General features: G+C 44.4%; 1 protein-coding gene across 2 annotated transcripts in view; it reads left to right on the forward strand.

Annotated features, from left to right (window-relative positions):
- Window positions 1-20713, forward strand: part of NR1H4 (nuclear receptor subfamily 1 group H member 4) — a 338233-nt gene that overhangs the window by 211897 nt on the left and 105623 nt on the right. The window lies entirely within an intron of this gene.

Below are 20713 nucleotides of genomic sequence, written 5' to 3' on the forward strand. Positions count from 1 at the left end.
TATTAATATATCAACATTTTTACAGAAAACGGTAGACAACTACCATATGCAATACAATGTTTAAACATGCCACATAATGTTTCATTAAATCACAACAAAATGCTTGTGATGAGCCCAATGCATTTCGGGACTTGGCTGTCCCTTCGTCAGGGGCGTTCTGTGAAAGAAATGTATATTGTTATAATCAATGCAACACACTATTACACTATTTTCACAAGAAGGATACATGGTGGCAGATTACTTAATTCACATGGTACACATAATGCAACCATAGAACACTATTGTGGTGGAACAACTCTCCTTTTCAAAAAATCACGAGTATTAACAGAAGAAATACCATCACCCAATAGTGCAAATAAAAATGAAAATGACTAGTGGCTCCAGAGAAAAACATCTAATTAGATAAGAAAGAAGTAAAATAATAAAGGAATAATAAGAGGTAACTCCGTGCATACGACAAATCTGCTGAATAAATAATAATGCGATCTCACCTCAAATATTATGTGGGTATGGCCTTAATAGGAATTGAACGATGTAAGCAGGTTGACTGGTACTAAAAACCAAAAGACGTGACTCCATCAAAACGAGTTCTTAAATTAACTCTAACACTTGTAAACAATATAGAAACAACGTGACTTACCCACCAAACAAGGCGATAATGTCAACGCAAAAAAGAGTGCTGTGGCGTCTGAATGCTTTAAGTGACATCTAAACCAGACGAGAATACTTCGTCTCCATAAAGACGCGCTGGAAACATAATAATAAAAATAGTATGTAGTTACTACCACTTCTTAAGCTAAGATATAAGAAACTGTAGCTCGGTTTATGATTAAATGCGAAGGATTCTACTTACTTCAAAGGCGTGACGGAATACAACCAGCTATCACGTATGATGTCCTCACTTCGTTACGAAAGTTTTTGAACTAACGAAAAACGCGCCGAATTTAAACCCACGGCGATTACTGAGTCAATGAGGGGCTCATAGTAATGAAAAGGGGACTATCGTGTAGCGCCATGATGTATAGAGATGAAATGTATTTTACTTGCCAAGAGCGAGATTGAGTGGAAAACTCTGAGTGTCCTAATCAAGACGATCTTTTAAACAACATGTACACGAACTAACATTCAAAAAAATAAATGGCAACTAAATAACAAAATATGCCCGCACGTGTGAATATAAATACTATGTATCGATGATTATTGTATCTGCAGAGAGTTCGTAGTAATAGAAAGAGGCCTCACGCGTTGCCATGAAAAAAAGAGTAAAACGTGCTATCTATGTCACGAACAGAATAGAATAAAATAGAGGTGATGTAAATGAAAACATTCACTTTAACCAGTAATACATAAAATAATGCAGAGTGAGCTTGATTACTAAAAAAGAGACTGGAGACGTCTACACGCAATGGATAGATACTCTGTATCAGCAAATCACCAAAACCGCAGTCAATTATGGCCACTTAAAGATTGTCAATAAAGTTATAGAACATGAATGCAAGGTATAAACAACACAATAAAGTAAAAAAACAGATGAAATAAAAGGAGAGGAGAGTCAGAATGTATATCTGAATGGTTAGAAAAGTGTTAAGGTGAGTGTTTATTAAAGAGATAAAGAGACTTAATGTGGTCAATAATAATAACAAACAAGAGTGGTTAAAACGACCCACGGGTTTCTAGAGAGTTGAGTCAAAGATATGGTGTGTAATTACGTTCATACAGATTGCAATGACATCTCTATAACAAAGACTAATCATGATAATGCATGAATTTCTACGCTTGACCCTAAGAGTTACAATATCTGTGAAAGATGTGATTATAGAAAACATGAAAGATCTAAACGATCATTGAGCCCACTGGGGGACAGTGTCTGAAGTTTCTGAATCCAAAAGAGCTCTCTGCGTAAGAGTACGTTTGTGATGTCCACACCAGGTTTAACATCCATAGACTCTATGATTTGAAAACGTAGTTGGGAAATCAAGTGTTTAGCTTCTAGCCAATGCATGGCTAGACTTGAGGTGCTGTGCTTGTTCCTGATTCTGGATTTGTGCTCAGTAATCCGTGTTTTTATTTTCCTTTCCGTCTTGCCTACATAGGCCTTGCCACAAGGGCATTTTATGCAATAAACGACATGAGTCGTGTTACAGTCACTGTTATGTTGCAAAGGAATGTTTAAGCCAGACATAGGATGAGTTAAGGTGTTCCCAGTGATGACATTATTGCAATGAATGCATGAATGACATTTACGAGTGCCATGATAGACAGTAGATTTGTCCGTGATTTTAGAAAATTTCAATAAATTCCGCAGATTTTTGCCTCTTTTGTATGCAAATATCGGTTTTTCTAGATACAGTTGTTGGAAATCCTGCTCTTGTTGTAATAATTCCCACCGTGTTAAAATGATTTTCTTGATTTTAGATGAAGATGTTGAAAAGTTGCTGACGAATACCAATCTAGTCGGGGAAATCTTAGGTTTCTGTTTGAGTAAATCTGTTCTTGAGATGGACATGGCTCGTGTGAGACATGTTTGTAGTACCTCTTCGGGGTACCCTCTTGAAGAAAATTTCTCAACAGTTGTTTGAAGTTGGAGAGTACTGTTGTCAGGGTCAGAACAAATCCGGCGTATTCTGGTGAATTGTGACATTGGCAAATTGTTAATTAAATGACGTGGATGGAAACTTGTGAAGGTTAATAGACTATTGCGATCAGTAGGTTTGTGGAAAACAGTAGTATGAAATTGATTCGTTGATGTTTTGGTGACTTGTACATCCAGATAATGAATAGAATCCTGGTGAATGTTATAAGTCAGCTGGATGTGGGTATGTTGGCTGTTGAGTGTCTCTATCATGGAGATAAAAGACTGTTTTGAGTCGCCCCAAATTAGGAAAATGTCATCTATGAAGCGACAGTAGAGACGTATTTTTGGCCACCAATCTGGGTTGGAAATGATGTACTCCAGTTCGTATTGAGCCATATAGATGTTTGCATAGGCTGGTGCTCCTGAAAAGCCCATCGAAGTGCCATTCAATTGGGCATAAAATTTGTCTTGATATTGAAAATAGCTGTTATGTAAACAGAACTTTAGAAGTTGCAAAATCAAGACCTTCTCAATGTTCACGTCTTCCATTTGAAGTAATGCCCATTCAACCGCTTCAAGACCAGCCGCATGAGGGATGGAAGTGTAAAGCGCTGTAACATCTATGGTGCATAGATATATGGAATCCAGAGATCCAATTGTGGTTTGTTGGAGTAGTTGTAAAAAATGAGTAGTATCCTTAATGTAAGTTTGCCAAGCTTGTACAAACTTCTGAAGAAAATAATCCAAAAATTTGCCGATGGGGTCAAAAATAGATTTACATCCAGAGACTATTGGGCGGAAAGGAGGGTCTTGAGGATCCTTATGTATTTTAGGGATCATGTACAAATGGGGACGTTGTGGGTTGGTGGATAGTAGAAAAAGACGTGTATTGTTGTCAATCCATGTTTGTTCAAGAGCCTCATTGAGAATGGACTTGAGTAACTCCAAAAGCTGTGTTGTAGGATCACTTGCCAGTTGTAAATAAGTGTTGGTATCAGAAATATGTGTCAAGACTTTGGAATTGTAATATTCTGTATCCATCAACACTATTGCCCCACCTTTATCTGCCGGTTGAATTGTGATCGAAGGGTTCTGTGATAGTTTAGACAAAATAAGACGTTCATGTTTTGACATGTTGTTGTGATGTTTTGGTTTGTAATTAAGTTTTTCCAAATCTTTATTGACCAATGTCTCAAAACTATCCAAGGTTTTGTGAGTTACTGGTGGCATAAAAGTACTCTTAGGTTTGAATGGATGATGCGTGGAGATCTCATCTTCTGTAGTTTCAATTTCAGCTTCATTGAAAAAATGTTTCAGACGAATGATGCGCATGAATCTGTAAAATTCACCTTGTGTTTGCAAATGGTTAGTATGTGTCGTTGGAACAAACGAAAGGCCACGTCCCAAAAGAGATATTTCTTGGTGGGAAAGATTGTATGATGATATATTGATGACTAAGTCACCGTTTTGCCACTTCGTAGCGCTTTGCCGCTGCTTTCCTTTCCCTCTCCTGGTTTTTCTTGGGGAATAGATTTGGACATCTCTTTTGTTGAAGGTGGACGTCCCTGGTCCGCTGCCTGTGACAAAAAAGACGATGTAGATGATGTGGAGGCTGTAGACGTTGTACCAGTTAATGCTTGATCCCCTGATATAATGGAACCAGACGGGCGAACTGAATGTGAAGAAGGTGCCGGTGTGCGGCTAGTGGTGGTCTCTTTCTCTGACGCTAAACTTTCATCTGAAGTTGTGGGAGTCTTCTTGGTGTCAAATCTCTTGCGAGTGTATATCTCTGCCCACGTATAAACCTCATTAAGTTTATAATCGATAGTATCGCGTCTATACTTGCGTAGTTTGCCTTCTTGAAGTTCCCTCTCATATCCATCTAATTTCTGGTTGAGGATCTCCAAATGTAATCTCCAAGAATCCGCTTCCATGCGTAACTCTAATTCTGTTTTCAAAGAGGTGATTTCTTCTTCTAAGTCTTTAATCGTTTTTGACAGTTCCTCAATAATTAAGAGAATGAGATCCAGTGAGCACTTATTAAGGATTGAATACCACTTCTCCATGAAGCCTGTATTCAGATGGAAACGAAATAACATCGGTTTAATGGCCAAGCGTAGTCCACGCGGAATTCTCTTAGCTTTATGGTATTGAACAAGCGTAGAAGCATGAAGTCTCTGGTTAAGCTGTCTCCTGGTAATGAATTCCAGTTGACGTAGTTGTTGTGTTATTGAGCCACCATGCGAATCCGTAATCTTCACTTCTTGTATGAGTGAATAAATTTGTGAAGCCTCATCTGAGGTATATGCTTTAGTGTTGGCTCTATTATCCGTTATGCTTGTGATTGCATCAAACGACATGTTGAACTGTTGGGTGCTACTGCTGAGACAGAGAAATAATGATACAAAGCAATATAAGCAGAGCACTCCTAATTTTCTAATTTACCCATAGGTTTAATCTGAATGATATAGGTGCTGCAGCATAATGCCCGCTGTCTATCAGGCATGTAAAAACTAGATACAATGATTCAATCAACTAATGATTGACGCTGCGCACTGTGCTATTTGTAACTAAGTTACTAACAATTAGTCTTAATTCTCAAAAATTTACAAAAGATTATAAGTCAAGAAACATCCAACACAATTACTCGTTTAAACATATATTTTCAACATATATGTGAACAACAGCTTCAAAGCATAACATTATTAATATATCAACATTTTTACAGAAAACGGTAGACAACTACCATATGCAATACAATGTTTAAACATGCCACATAATGTTTCATTAAATCACAACAAAATGCTTGTGATGAGCCCAATGCATTTCGGGACTTGGCTGTCCCTTCGTCAGGGGCGTTCTGTGAAAGAAATGTATATTGTTATAATCAATGCAACACACTATTACACTATTTTCACAAGAAGGATACATGGTGGCAGATTACTTAATTCACATGGTACACATAATGCAACCATAGAACACTATTGTGGTGGAACAACTCTCCTTTTAAAAAAATCACGAGTATTAACAGAAGAAATACCATCACCCAATAGTGCAAATAAAAATGAAAATGACTAGTGGCTCCAGAGAAAAACATCTAATTAGATAAGAAAGAAGTAAAATAATAAAGGAATAATAAGAGGTAACTCCGTGCATACGACAAATCTGCTGAATAAATAATAATGCGATCTCACCTCAAATATTATGTGGGTATGGCCTTAATAGGAATTGAACGATGTAAGCAGGTTGACTGGTACTAAAAACCAAAAGACGTGACTCCATCAAAACGAGTTCTTAAATTAACTCTAACACTTGTAAACAATATAGAAACAACGTGACTTACCCACCAAACAAGGCGATAATGTCAACGCAAAAAAGAGTGCTGTGGCGTCTGAATGCTTTAAGTGACATCTAAACCAAACGAGAATACTTCGTCTCCATAAAGACGCGCTGGAAACATAATAATAAAAATAGTATGTAGTTACTACCACTTCTTAAGCTAAGATATAAGAAACTGTAGCTCGGTTTATGATTAAATGCGAAGGATTCTACTTACTTCAAAGGCGCGACGGAATACAACCAGCTATCACGTATGATGTCCTCACTTCGTTACGAAAGTTTTTAAACTAACGAAAAACGCGCCGAATTTAAACCCACGGCGATTACTGAGTCAATGAGGGGCTCATAGTAATGAAAAGGGGACTATCGTGTAGCGCCATGATGTATAGAGATGAAATGTATTTTACTTGCCAAGAGCGAGATTGAGTGGAAAACTCTGAGTGTCCTAATCAAGACGATCTTTTAAACAACATGTACACGAACTAACATTCAAAAAAATAAATGGCAACTAAATAACAAAATATGCCCGCACGTGTGAATATAAATACTATGTATCGATGATTATTGTATCTGCAGAGAGTTCGTAGTAATAGAAAGAGGCCTCACGCGTTGCCATGAAAAAAAGAGTAAAACGTGCTATCTATGTCACGAACAGAATAGAATAAAATAGAGGTGATGTAAATGAAAACATTCACTTTAACCAGTAATACATAAAATAATGCAGAGTGAGCTCGATTACTAAAAAAGAGACTGGAGACGTCTACACGCAATGGATAGATACTCTGTATCAGCAAATCACCAAAACCGCAGTCAATTATGGCCACTTAAAGATTGTCAATAAAGTTATAGAACATGAATGCAAGGTATAAACAACACAATAAAGTAAAAAAACAGATGAAATAAAAGGAGAGGAGAGTCAGAATGTATATCTGAATGGTTAGAAAAGTGTTAAGATGAGTGTTTATTAAAGAGATAAAGAGACCTAATGTGGTCAATAATAATAACAAACAAGAGTGGTTAAAACGACCCACGGGTTTCTAGAGAGTTGAGTCAAAGATATGGTGTGTAATTACGTTCATACAGATTGCAATGACATCTCTATAACAAAGACTAATCATGATAATGCATGAATTTCTACGCTTGACCCTAAGAGTTACAATATCTGTGAAAGATGTGATTATAGAAAACATGAAAGATCTAAACGATCATTGAGCCCACTGGGGGACAGTGTCTGAAGTTTCTGAATCCAAAAGAGCTCTCTGCGTAAGAGTACGTTTGTGATGTCCACACCAGGTTTAACATCCATAGACTCTATGATTTGAAAACGTAGTTGGGAAATCAAGTGTTTAGCTTCTAGCCAATGCATGGCTAGACTTGAGGTGCTGTGCTTGTTCCTGATTCTGGATTTGTGCTCAGTAATCCGTGTTTTTATTTTCCTTTCAGTCTTGCCTACATAGGCCTTGCCACAAGGGCATTTTATGCAATAAACGACATGAGTCGTGTTACAGTCACTGTTATGTTGCAAAGGAATGTTTAAGCCAGACATAGGATGAGTTAAGGTGTTCCCAGTGATGACATTATTGCAATGAATGCATGAATGACATTTACGAGTGCCATGATAGACAGTAGATTTGTCCGTGATTTTAGAAAATTTCAATAAATTCCGCAGATTTTTGCCTCTTTTGTATGCAAATATCGGTTTTTCTAGATACAGTTGTTGGAAATCCTGCTCTTGTTGTAATAATTCCCACCGTGTTAAAATGATTTTCTTGATTTTAGATGAAGATGTTGAAAAGTTGCTGACGAATACCAATCTAGTCGGGGAAATCTTAGGTTTCTGTTTGAGTAAATCTGTTCTTGAGATGGACATGGCTCGTGTGAGACATGTTTGTAGTACCTCTTCGGGGTGATAGACAGCGGGCATTACGCTGCAGCACCTATATCATTCAGATTAAACCTATGGGTAAATTAGAAAATTAGGAGTGCTCTGCTTATATTGCTTTGTATCATTATTTCTCTGTCTCAGCAGTAGCACCCAACAGTTCAACATGTCGTTTGATGCAATCACAAGCATAACGGATAATAGAGCCAACACTAAAGCATATACCTCAGATGAGGCTTCACAAATTTATTCACTCATACAAGAAGTGAAGATTACGGATTCGCATGGTGGCTCAATAACACAACAACTACGTCAACTGGAATTCATTACCAGGAGACAGCTTAACCAGAGACTTCATGCTTCTACGCTTGTTCAATACCATAAAGCTAAGAGAATTCCGCGTGGACTACACTTGGCCATTAAACCGATGTTATTTCGTTTCCATCTGAATACAGGCTTCATGGAGAAGTGGTATTCAATCCTTAATAAGTGCTCACTGGATCTCATTCTCTTAATTATTGAGGAACTGTCAAAAACGATTAAAGACTTAGAAGAAGAAATCACCTCTTTGAAAACAGAATTAGAGTTACGCATGGAAGCGGATTCTTGGAGATTACATTTGGAGATCCTCAACCAGAAATTAGATGGATATGAGAGGGAACTTCAAGAAGGCAAACTACGCAAGTATAGACGCGATACTATCGATTATAAACTTAATGAGGTTTATACGTGGGCAGAGATATACACTCGCAAGAGATTTGACACCAAGAAGACTCCCACAACTTCAGATGAAAGTTTAGCGTCAGAGAAAGAGACCACCACTAGCCGCACACCGGCACCTTCTTCACATTCAGTTCGCCCGTCTGGTTCCATTATATCAGGGGATCAAGCATTAACTGGTACAACGTCTACAGCCTCCACATCATCTACATCGTCTTTTTTGTCACAGGCAGCGGACCAGGGACGTCCACCTTCAACAAAAGAGATGTCCAAATCTATTCCCCAAGAAAAACCAGGAGAGGGAAAGGAAAGCAGCGGCAAAGCGCTACGAAGTGGCAAAACGGTGACTTAGTCATCAATATATCATCATACAATCTTTCCCACCAAGAAATATCTCTTTTGGGACGTGGCCTTTCGTTTGTTCCAACGACACATACTAACCATTTGCAAACACAAGGTGAATTTTACAGATTCATGCGCATCATTCGTCTGAAACATTTTTTCAATGAAGCTGAAATTGAAACTACACAAGATGAGATCTCCACGCATCATCCATTCAAACCTAAGAGTACTTTCATGCCACCAGTAACTCACAAAACCTTGGATAGTTTTGAGACATTGGTCAATAAAGATTTGGAAAAACTTAATTACAAACCAAAACATCACAACAACATGTCAAAACATGAACGTCTTATTTTGTCTAAACTATCACAGAACCCTTCGATCACAATTCAACCGGCAGATAAAGGTGGGGCAATAGTGTTGATGGATACAGAATATTACAATTCCAAAGTCTTGACACATATTTCTGATACCAACACTTATTTACAACTGGCAAGTGATCCTACAACACAGCTTTTGGAGTTACTCAAGTCCATTCTCAATGAGGCTCTTGAACAAACATGGATTGACAACAATACACGTCTTTTTCTACTATCCACCAACCCACAACGTCCCCATTTGTACATGATCCCTAAAATACATAAGGATCCTCAAGACCCTCCTTTCCGCCCAATAGTCTCTGGATGTAAATCTATTTTTGACCCCATCGGCAAATTTTTGGATTATTTTCTTCAGAAGTTTGTACAAGCTTGGCAAACTTACATTAAGGATACTACTCATTTTTTACAACTACTCCAACAAACCACAATTGGATCTCTGGATTCCATATATCTATGCACCATAGATGTTACAGCGCTTTACACTTCCATCCCTCATGCGGCTGGTCTTGAAGCGGTTGAATGGGCATTACTTCAAATGGAAGACGTGAACATTGAGAAGGTCTTGATTTTGCAACTTCTAAAGTTCTGTTTACATAACAGCTATTTTCAATATCAAGACAAATTTTATGCCCAATTGAATGGCACTTCGATGGGCTTTTCAGGAGCACCAGCCTATGCAAACATCTATATGGCTCAATACGAACTGGAGTACATCATTTCCAACCCAGATTGGTGGCCAAAAATACGTCTCTACTGTCGCTTCATAGATGACATTTTCCTAATTTGGGGCGACTCAAAACAGTCTTTTATCTCCATGATAGAGACACTCAACAGCCAACATACCCACATCCAGCTGACTTATAACATTCACCAGGATTCTATTCATTATCTGGATGTACAAGTCACCAAAACATCAACGAATCAATTTCATACTACTGTTTTCCACAAACCTACTGATCGCAATAGTCTATTAACCTTCACAAGTTTCCATCCACGTCATTTAATTAACAATTTGCCAATGTCACAATTCACCAGAATACGCCGGATTTGTTCTGACCCTGACAACAGTACTCTCCAACTTCAAACAACTGTTGAGAAATTTTCTTCAAGAGGGTACCCCGAAGAGGTACTACAAACATGTCTCACACGAGCCATGTCCATCTCAAGAACAGATTTACTGGGGGAGGAGCCTAGCGCGCAACCAAGATGGCCGCGTAGGTGCGAGGCTCCCGAGGACCTCCGCGACCTCCTGAATTAATCCTGGCGATATCCTGTCCTTGTTGAGGGGACTGTGTTTGGGAACCCGAGCGGAGGCGCCACCCGTTTTTTGGGCTCGAATCGGACCCCGAACACCGGTGGGAGCGTCGATCGAAGGTTGCGGCCTTCTCCTCGCCGGCCCCCCGGATTGGAGTGGTGGGGCGATCCGGGGACAAAGTGAACAACAGCGGCGAGCGGGGCTGGGCGACTCGCGTACCCCGCACTTTCACTTTCGCTTTTGCGCCCTCCTTGCTTCAAGCGGGGTCGGGCTGCGGAGCGGGGTGCGGTGGTGTGGTCTTGTCCAAGTGCCCGGCTGACCCGCCGGCTGTGGGTCGCCCTGCGGATCGGTGGTCGCCCCCGCCCCCCCCCCGGAGCCCGTGAATTGGTATAGCGGCCTGTTTGGAGATCTTGGCACGACGGTGGAAGGGCCAGCATGTCCACCAAACAAGATGGCGACCGGGCGAAGCTGAAGACAACCCGCCGTGGCACGGCGCACCAGGCCAATAGTATGGATCGCTACACGCTCCAAAAGGGTTCTCCGGAGACATCGCGGTCACCCCCGGTGGGCCCGACGGAGGCATCTGCCCATCCAGTGGATCTGACCCTCCGGGACGTCATGGGCGCCATCGCAGAGATGAAGGCCTCAGTGGACCAGCGTTTCGATACCTTGGCGCAAAAAATTGACTCGGTCCTGGTGGATGTGGGCCTTGTGAGGGCAGACTTGTCAAAAACAAACGACCGAGTCGACTCCCTGGCCCACACCACAACGAGCCTCACGACGGACGTGGTGGCCCTCCAGAAGGAGGTGCGCCGGCTTGGCCAGGTGAGCGCCCTGATGGACCGGCGACTGGAGGATTCCGAGGGTCGGGCCCGGAGGAATAATGTCCGTATTATTGGTGTGCCGGAGGGCCGAGAGGCGGAGGCGGCGGATCTCTTCGTGGAAGAATTGATCCTGACCCATCTCCAGCCCCGGGGGCTGAGTAAGCTTTTTGCGGTGGAGCGTGCCCACCGGGTCCCCGGGGGCCGCCCTAAGACCGGTGCCCCGCCGCGGCCTCTTATTGCCCGGATTTTTAATTTTCGGGATAGAGATGCCATCCTCCAGACCTCCAGGCAACAGGGACCAGTCAGCTGGACAACATGGATGTACACTTCTACCCAGACTTTACTCCGGCGGTCCAGAAGCAGCGACAGAGCTTTCTTGGTATTAAACGTCGCCTAAGGGACCTAAACCTCAAGTACTCAATGCTCTTTCCGGCTAAGCTGAGGGTGGAGGTGGATGGCCGTACGCACTTCTTCGACCGGCCCGAGGCGGCTGGGGACTGGTTAGACACTTTGCCTGGAGATCGGGGCGGGGGGGGCGCGGCTGGCGGGGAGGGCCCGCCGGATCAGAATTGAGGGGTGACTGTATAGGCCTTGCTCGGGATGTTATTCCTTTACCACATATTGCTTTCGTATGTTCCCCTCCCATGGAGGTCGGGTGGGGTCTGCTGGGGGCTTCCCTCCTCCTCTGGGGGACTAGTTAGTACTTAGCTATGGGGCGACAGGCACACTGCACTTTGGGGGGGCTGTCTGGGCTCATGCAGGGGTGCAGGGAGGGGGGAGTTCTGTTGGGACCGGGGGGTGGGGGGGGTGTGTTGTTTGTTAGCACCGCAGGGCAAACCCGCAACTGTCTTGTTGTTCTTAAGATGCTCGGTGGGGGACGACCGATTGTTTCGACGTATGATGGGGGGTAGGGATTTGACTGTGTTGTCATGGAATGTTAACGGCCTGGGGGATAGGATTAAGCGTGGTGTGGTCCTGCAGTATTTAAAACGCATTTCACCGGATGTTGTCTTCCTGCAGGAGACGCACCTTATAGGTAACACCTTTCATGCAATGAATCGGCGGGGATATCGTTTGGCGGCCCACTCCGGCTTCACTTCGGGCTCGCGGGGGGTGGGTATTATGGTCAAGAACTCGCTCCCGTTTGAGATTGACGAGGTGCGCCATGATGAGAGGGGACGCTACACTGTTCTGGTGGGACGCATGGAGGGTAGAGTGTTTATCTTCATATCAGTCTATGTCCCGCCTGGGTTACAAGCCACTACATTTGCGGATCTAGGGCGCCTCCTTCTGGACCTTCCGAGTGGCCTGTTGGTGGTTGGAGGGGACTTTAATGCGGTTGCCTCTGGGTCTATGGATCGCCATCCCCCTAGGGACCTCCCCCGGGCGCAGGCGTGGCTGCCCGGCCTTTTAGACACGCTGGGCCTGGTAGATTGCTGGCGCCTGAAGCATCCTGTATTGCAACAGTACACTTTCCACTCGGGGGCCCATGGTAGCCTCTCGCGGCTTGATTACATCCTTGTCCCGGCGGCCCATGCAGGGAGGGTGGGGGAGGTGCGCCATTTGGCACGGGGTATCTCAGACCACTCCCCATTGTTGTTGCATTTCGATGTCTTCCCGAGGGGGGATGGCAGGGTGGCCCCGATTAATGCATGGTATTTGCGCGACCCCACCATTCGTGCCGACCTGATCAAATCCTTACAGCGCTATTTCGATGAGAATGTGGGGTCGGTCCCGTCTGCCATCTCCCTGTGGGAGGCTTTCAAGGTGGTTCTTAGAGGGGAGGCCCTCTCCTTTATTTCCAATGCCCGGCGGCGCGAGCGGGAGGAGGTGACCCGGGTTGAGGCCGAGATTGCAGAACTGGAGGGTGACCTGGGGAGCGGGGTAACAGACGCCAAGTTGCATGTGTTGCATTTAAAGCAGGCGGCCTATCGGGCCCTCGTCACGGAGGCAGCCAGGGGCCTCAGTAGAGAGCAGCAGGGGCGATTGTATGATGTGGGTGACAAGGCTGGCAAATTGATTGCGTGGTTGGATAAGAGGGAGAGAGCGAGCCGCGTGGTGCCTTTGATTGAGAGCGTGGATGGCGTGTGTGTCACCGAGCCGGAAGCCATTGTCTCCTGCTTCGCGGATTACTTCCGCGAAGTTTACTCCCCGGTTTCTCCCTGCTCGGAGGAAGATTCCCATGCCTTGCTTCGGGACATCGCACTGCCCTCCCTTACGGTGGAGGATAGGGACTCGCTGGACGCCCCTCCCACCTCGGACGAAATTGCCTCGGCTATTCGCTCGGTTGCATCCGGCAAGGCCATGGGCCCCAATGGTATTCCCATTGAGCTATACAAGCTACGCCCGGATGTGTTGGCGCCCCACCTGCGCGCGATGTTCCTTGCGGCCCACTCGCAGGGCTCCCTCCCGCTGGACCAGCGTCTGGCTACAATTGTGGTGATCCACAAGGAGGGGAAGCCCCGTGAACGAGTCACATCCTATAGGCCGATTTCGCTTTTGAACGCGGAGCCCAAAATCCTTGCCAAGGTGTTGGCCAACCGGTTGGTTGGAGTGGTGGGCGATTTGGTCCACCAAGACCAATCGGGCTTTATACCACACCGCAACACGGCGCTCAATCTGCGGCGCTTACACGGGGTGCTCGCGCGTGTCCCATTTTTGCGGGAGCCGGCCATCTTGGCGTCCTTGGACGCCACCATGGCGTTTGATACGCTTGAATGGCCATATATTTGGGCGATGCTGGCGAAGTTTGGGTTCGGCCCGGGTTTCGTCAGCTGGGTTAAATTGCTATATTCGGGCCCGTTGGCGCAGGTGGTGGTGAATGGGCGAGTATCGGCCCCATTCGCGCTGGGGCGGGGCACGCGACAGGGTTGTCCCCTGTCGCCTCTTCTGTTCGCCCTGGCCCTGGAGCCCCTGGCGGAGTGGCTGCGGTGGCACCCTTCTATCCGTGGCCTCCGCTGGACCCCCGAGCATGAGGACCGCGTGTCCCTCTATGCTGACGATATCCTTTTGTATCTCGCCTCCCCGCGCAAATCATTGATCGTCCTGGTTGATGTTTTGCGCTCCTTCGGTCGTAACTCAGGCCTGGTCATCAACTGGGCGAAATCCTGTGTCTATGTGCTTTCCGGGGAGGCTCCGGTCCTGCCACGGGACTGTCCGATCCAGATTGCCTCCCAGGGTTTCCGGTACCTGGGTATATATATTACTCTTGACCCGGAGGCCCGCTATGAGCGGAACTTGCTGCCCCCCCTCCAGCGTTTGAGGGAGGACGTGGTGCGCTGGCGGCGTCTGCCGCTCTCGCCGCTCGGCCGAGCGGCCTTATTTAAAATGATGTCCCTGCCGCGCTTCCTCTACGCCCTCCAGAATACCATGGACTTGGTCTCGGCACGTTACTTTCATGAGGTGGAGGGCCTCCAGCGGCGCCTGTTCTGGGACGGGAGGCCGCGTATTGCTCTGGCTAAACTGACGCTCCCGTGGTACGATGGAGGGGTCGCCCTTCCGGACATTAAACGGTATTACTGGGCCTCCCAACTAGCTGCAATTAATCATGGCCTTTACGGGCCCGCCCTGAATCCGGCATTTGAGATGGACAAGATGCTCCTACCCGGTGGCGATTACAATCGCGCGCTCTACTCTGGCGCGCCCGACTCCCGTCTGACGGGACCGACGCGTGTCATGGTGCGTGTCTGGCACGCGGCTAATGCAGCTATGGGGTGGAAGGACCGTTTGACCCGGGCGTCTCCGCTGTATGCATCTGAGAGGTTGGGCTCCCTGTGGACGTCGAAGGGCTTCGAGAAGTGGGACACGATCGGAATCAGCACGGTGGGAGATCTCTGGACGAGGGGGGGATTCAAAACTTTTGAGACGCTGCAGGCGGAGTTTCAGCTGCAGGGCAGTGAGTACTTTCGGTACCTACAGGTCCGCCATGCGCTGGGCTCCGTCTTCCCGGATGTTGCATCCATTCCGGAGTCTTCCCCCCTGGAGGACAGAGTGCTAGATGGCCATGTCCCGGACAGCACGATCTCCCTCATATACAAAAAATTGATTAACGATAGATCGTGCCTGCTGACTAGTCTCCGCGAGGCTTGGGTTGCCGACGGGCTGGAGCTGGACGACGAGGATTGGATTTCCGCGGTGGCCTCTCCGAAAGAGGTGGCCATCCCGGCTCGCCTTCGTTTCGTCCAGCTCAAGATCCTTCACCGGGTCTACGTGACGGGGCCAAGGCTTCTACGTATGGGTTTTGCCGGTGACGGAATGTGTAAGCGTGGCTGTGGCGCGTTGGCGACTTTCATGCATATACTGTGGGAGTGCCCGAAGGTGGAGCGATTCTGGCGTGGTGTGCATGGGGTTCTGCGAGTGGTTACGAGTGTCACGCTACTGCCTGAAGCGAGGAGATGCTTGCTGAATGTCTGGGAACCTAATGACTACTCGGTACCGCAGACGCGGTGGGTGACTCTGGGATACATGATAGCTAAGCGTGATATTGCTCAATTGTGGGGATCCCAGAGGCCCCCTGCGGTGTCGGCCTGGAAAGAGCATATGGATTGGTGTATGTTTAGTGAAAAGGTGGTGTATGTGGCGAGGGGTAAGCCTGGGGCGTGGATGAAACTCTGGGGCCCCTGGAACGCCTACCGCGGGGGTATTTGTGAGCCGCCGCTGCTACCGACTGCCTCGCCGGCTCCGTCTCCCTAGATGGCCCCCCTCCCTTGGCCGCGGGCGCGCGGTCCCCCAGTCCCTGATCTACTCCCGTCCCCCTCTTCAGAGTTTTGCTGCTGGTTTGGATCCCCCACTTGTGGAGCACGTGTTGTCACTTTGGATCGAGGGTTGCCTTGCGGTTGTGGTTTGTTTATGTTGTTTTGCTTTAAGAAAATGGAACCGTACTGTGGGCCTGGAGCCGTGAGGCCTGCACCATTGATACTCCTGTTTTCCTACTTTGCACCGCTGTGAGACCTTTTGCTGTATGCATGTAATATGTTTTTGATGCTCTAGCGGCCGGCCGTGTGGTTGTAGGCCCATACCTGTAACTTTTCAAACTGCAATAAACGGTTTCAAAAAAAAAAAAAAAAAAAAAAAAAAGAACAGATTTACTCAAACAGAAACCTAAGATTTCCCCGACTAGATTGGTATTCGTCAGCAACTTTTCAACATCTTCATCTAAAATCAAGAAAATCATTTTAACACGGTGGGAATTATTACAACAAGAGCAGGATTTCCAACAACTGTATCTAGAAAAACCGATATTTGCATACAAAAGAGGCAAAAATCTGCGGAATTTATTGAAATTTTCTAAAATCACGGACAAATCTACTGTCTATCATGGCACTCGTAAATGTCATTCATGCATTCATTGCAATAATGTCATCACTGGGAACACCTTAACTCATCCTATGTCTGGCTTAAACATTCCTTTGCAACATAACAGTGACTGTAACACGACTCATGTCGTTTATTGCATAAAATGCCCTTGTGGCAAGGCCTATGTAGGCAAGACTGAAAGGAAAATAAAAACACGGATTACTGAGCACAAATCCAGAATCAGGAACAAGCACAGCACCTCAAGTCTAGCCATGCATTGGCTAGAAGCTAAACACTTGATTTCCCAACTACGTTTTCAAATCATAGAGTCTATGGATGTTAAACCTGGTGTGGACATCACAAACGTACTCTTACGCAGAGAGCTCTTTTGGATTCAGAAACTTCAGACACTGTCCCCCAGTGGGCTCAATGATCGTTTAGATCTTTCATGTTTTCTATAATCACATCTTTCACAGATATTGTAACTCTTAGGGTCAAGCGTAGAAATTCATGCATTATCATGATTAGTCTTTGTTATAGAGATGTCATTGCAATCTGTATGAACGTAATTACACACCATATCTTTGACTCAACTCTCTAGAAACCCGTGGGTCGTTTTAACCACTCTTGTTTGTTATTATTATTGACCACATTAAGTCTCTTTATCTCTTTAATAAACACTCACCTTAACACTTTTCTAACCATTCAGATATACATTCTGACTCTCCTCTCCTTTTATTTCATCTGTTTTTTTACTTTATTGTGTTGTTTATACCTTGCATTCATGTTCTATAACTTTATTGACAATCTTTAAGTGGCCATAATTGACTGCGGTTTTGGTGATTTGCTGATACAGAGTATCTATCCATTGCGTGTAGACGTCTCCAGTCTCTTTTTTAGTAATCGAGCTCACTCTGCATTATTTTATGTATTACTGGTTAAAGTGAATGTTTTCATTTACATCACCTCTATTTTATTCTATTCTGTTCGTGACATAGATAACACGTTTTACTCTTTTTTTCATGGCAACGCGTGAGGCCTCTTTCTATTACTACGAACTCTCTGCAGATACAATAATCATCGATACATAGTATTTATATTCACACGTGCGGGCATATTTTGTTATTTAGTTGCCATTTATTTTTTTGAATGTTAGTTCGTGTACATGTTGTTTAAAAGATCGTCTTGATTAGGACACTCAGAGTTTTCCACTCAATCTCGCTCTTGGCAAGTAAAATACATTTCATCTCTATACATCATGGCGCTACACGATAGTCCCCTTTTCATTACTATGAGCCCCTCATTGACTCAGTAATCGCCGTGGGTTTAAATTCGGCGCGTTTTTCGTTAGTTCAAAAACTTTCGTAACGAAGTGAGGACATCATACGTGATAGCTGGTTGTATTCCGTCGCGCCTTTGAAGTAAGTAGAATCCTTCGCATTTAATCATAAACCGAGCTACAGTTTCTTATATCTTAGCTTAAGAAGTGGTAGTAACTACATACTATTTTTATTATTATGTTTCCAGCGCGTCTTTATGGAGACGAAGTATTCTCGTCTGGTTTAGATGTCACTTAAAGCATTCAGACGCCACAGCACTCTTTTTTGCGTTGACATTATCGCCTTGTTTGGTGGGTAAGTCACGTTGTTTCTATATTGTTTACAAGTGTTAGAGTTAATTTAAGAACTCGTTTTGATGGAGTCACGTCTTTTGGTTTTTAGTACCAGTCAACCTGCTTACATCGTTCAATTCCTATTAAGGCCATACCCACATAATATTTGAGGTGAGATCGCATTATTATTTATTCAGCAGATTTGTCGTATGCACGGAGTTACCTCTTATTATTCCTTTATTATTTTACTTCTTTCTTATCTAATTAGATGTTTTTCTCTGGAGCCACTAGTCATTTTCATTTTTATTTGCACTATTGGGTGATGGTATTTCTTCTGTTAATACTCGTGATTTTTTGAAAAGGAGAGTTGTTCCACCACAATAGTGTTCTATGGTTGCATTATGTGTACCATGTGAATTAAGTAATCTGCCACCATGTATCCTTCTTGTGAAAATAGTGTAATAGTGTGTTGCATTGATTATAACAATATACATTTCTTTCACAGAACGCCCCTGACGAAGGGACAGCCAAGTCCCGAAATGCATTGGGCTCATCACAAGCATTTTGTTGTGATTTAATGAAACATTATGTGGCATGTTTAAACATTGTATTGCATATGGTAGTTGTCTACCGTTTTCTGTAAAAAGGTTGATATATTAATAATGTTATGCTTTGAAGCTGTTGTTCACATATATGTTGAAAATATATGTTTAAACGAGTAATTGTGTTGGATGTTTCTTGACTTATAATCTTTTGTAAATTTTTGAGAATTAAGACTAATTGTTAGTAACTTAGTTACAAATAGCACAGTGCGCAGCGTCAATCATTAGTTGATTGAATCATTATATCCCTTAAAACTCAGCCACCCGTGTGCTCATACCAATACATGCATGGTGACGAAAAGTCGTCACCCGGCCACTGAAAATTGCTAATTTAGTAGATTTTCGGCACTAGAGCAAATGTGAGCAGATTATAAAAAAGAAAAAAGAAGCCACTGAAAGGCGGGAGTCTTCCATGTGGATGAAAGATAAATTGCATGCTAAATAGCATTCTGTTTTTTTAAATCCTTAAATTATATTCCTGACAAGGCAGTGTCGTCATATCTGGGCATACAGAACTCACAAGCTATGTGTGAATAATCCGTAAAAGTAGAAGTGTCCTGGCACCCATGCTCCTCGGTCAACAACTCAAACCACTCCGACCCGGAGTTCATATAACCTTGTTGCTGTGTTCGATTAATAAACTGGCGACTTGAATGCAAAAAAAAAAAAATAGGATGCAAAAGTAAATTACCCTTCTACCACCATATACCATGGGACGACATGGTTTAAAAAAAATGCAAAATGTTATCTTGGGCAGTGAAGCACAAACCTGCTGACATGCAGAGACTGAAGCAACATTTTTCTCTTCTCTATTTAAAACAGTAATCAATCCTAAAACAGCTAGACGGCTCGGCCTGCTAAACCCTCGCTGCTTCGAGAAAGCGGTGTGCCAGCTTTATGGGATTTAATTCGAACAAGGGAGCAGGCACGGTGTTTCGCGCTCGCTCGCATAAGGCACTAAATTGAAGTAACATCAAATACAATGCTGAAGCAGGAAGAGGGAAAGGAAGAAACAAACGGGACGTTGGAGGCAAGGGCAATACCTTCCACTCTCAATACTACATCTTATATTATAGTCTGTTTAAAAATGCAGATAACATGAGCTCTTCCAACAGATAGCGCTACACCCAGACCTAAAAAGGCGGCGTTGCACAGAAGCTAGATAAGAGGGTACAGACCGTACACTTGTAGGCACATCAGCACTGTAATATTAAATTGGAGCACGATTTAAAACCACTCTAGCGGTGGGTGGCGGTAAACAGCTACCTGAGGCTCACATGCAGCCATGCACTATACTTTAGGAAAGCCACAAGCCACACCCCTTCCTTTCCTGTCACTTGACAGTGCTGCCACCCCGTCCACGTTCACCCGTGACATTAGCATCTAACTGGACACTGATGGCTCTAAATTCGTTGAACGTACAATCTTGTGACACTGCATGCAATATAAATATATTAATGACAGTCACACTGATAGGCACTGAAAGGTGGGAGGCTGTCTGGAAGAAGGCTTTCCTGAGGCGCGAAAGAGTTACTCAGCTAAGGAATGCGCGAGCCCTTCAGGAAATTACACGCGCCTTCTAATTAAAGCAGCAAGCGGCAAGGAAACCTGACACAAGACCGATGGCCCTGCGTGCCCTGCTGGCTCCCCAGCGTTTACCTTGGGGGAGCAAGCACGATAATTGTTAACAGATGGCACCGCTCGCTCCCGCAAGGGAATCGCCAAACGTGCACGCGTTGCAATAGAAAGCAATGCAAAGCGTGCACGTTTTTGGGGAGAAAAGCTGATCGATTACAAGAGGTCCCCTCCTAATCAGCGCATGTGCACTGCATAGGTGAGACCTAAAAATAGCATGCTTCTACAGAGACGACCTACAAAGTGCATTTT

The sequence above is a fragment of the Triturus cristatus genome, chromosome 4_1, assembly GCF_964204655.1.
Source record: "Triturus cristatus chromosome 4_1, aTriCri1.1, whole genome shotgun sequence".
NCBI lineage: Eukaryota > Metazoa > Chordata > Amphibia > Caudata > Salamandridae > Triturus > Triturus cristatus.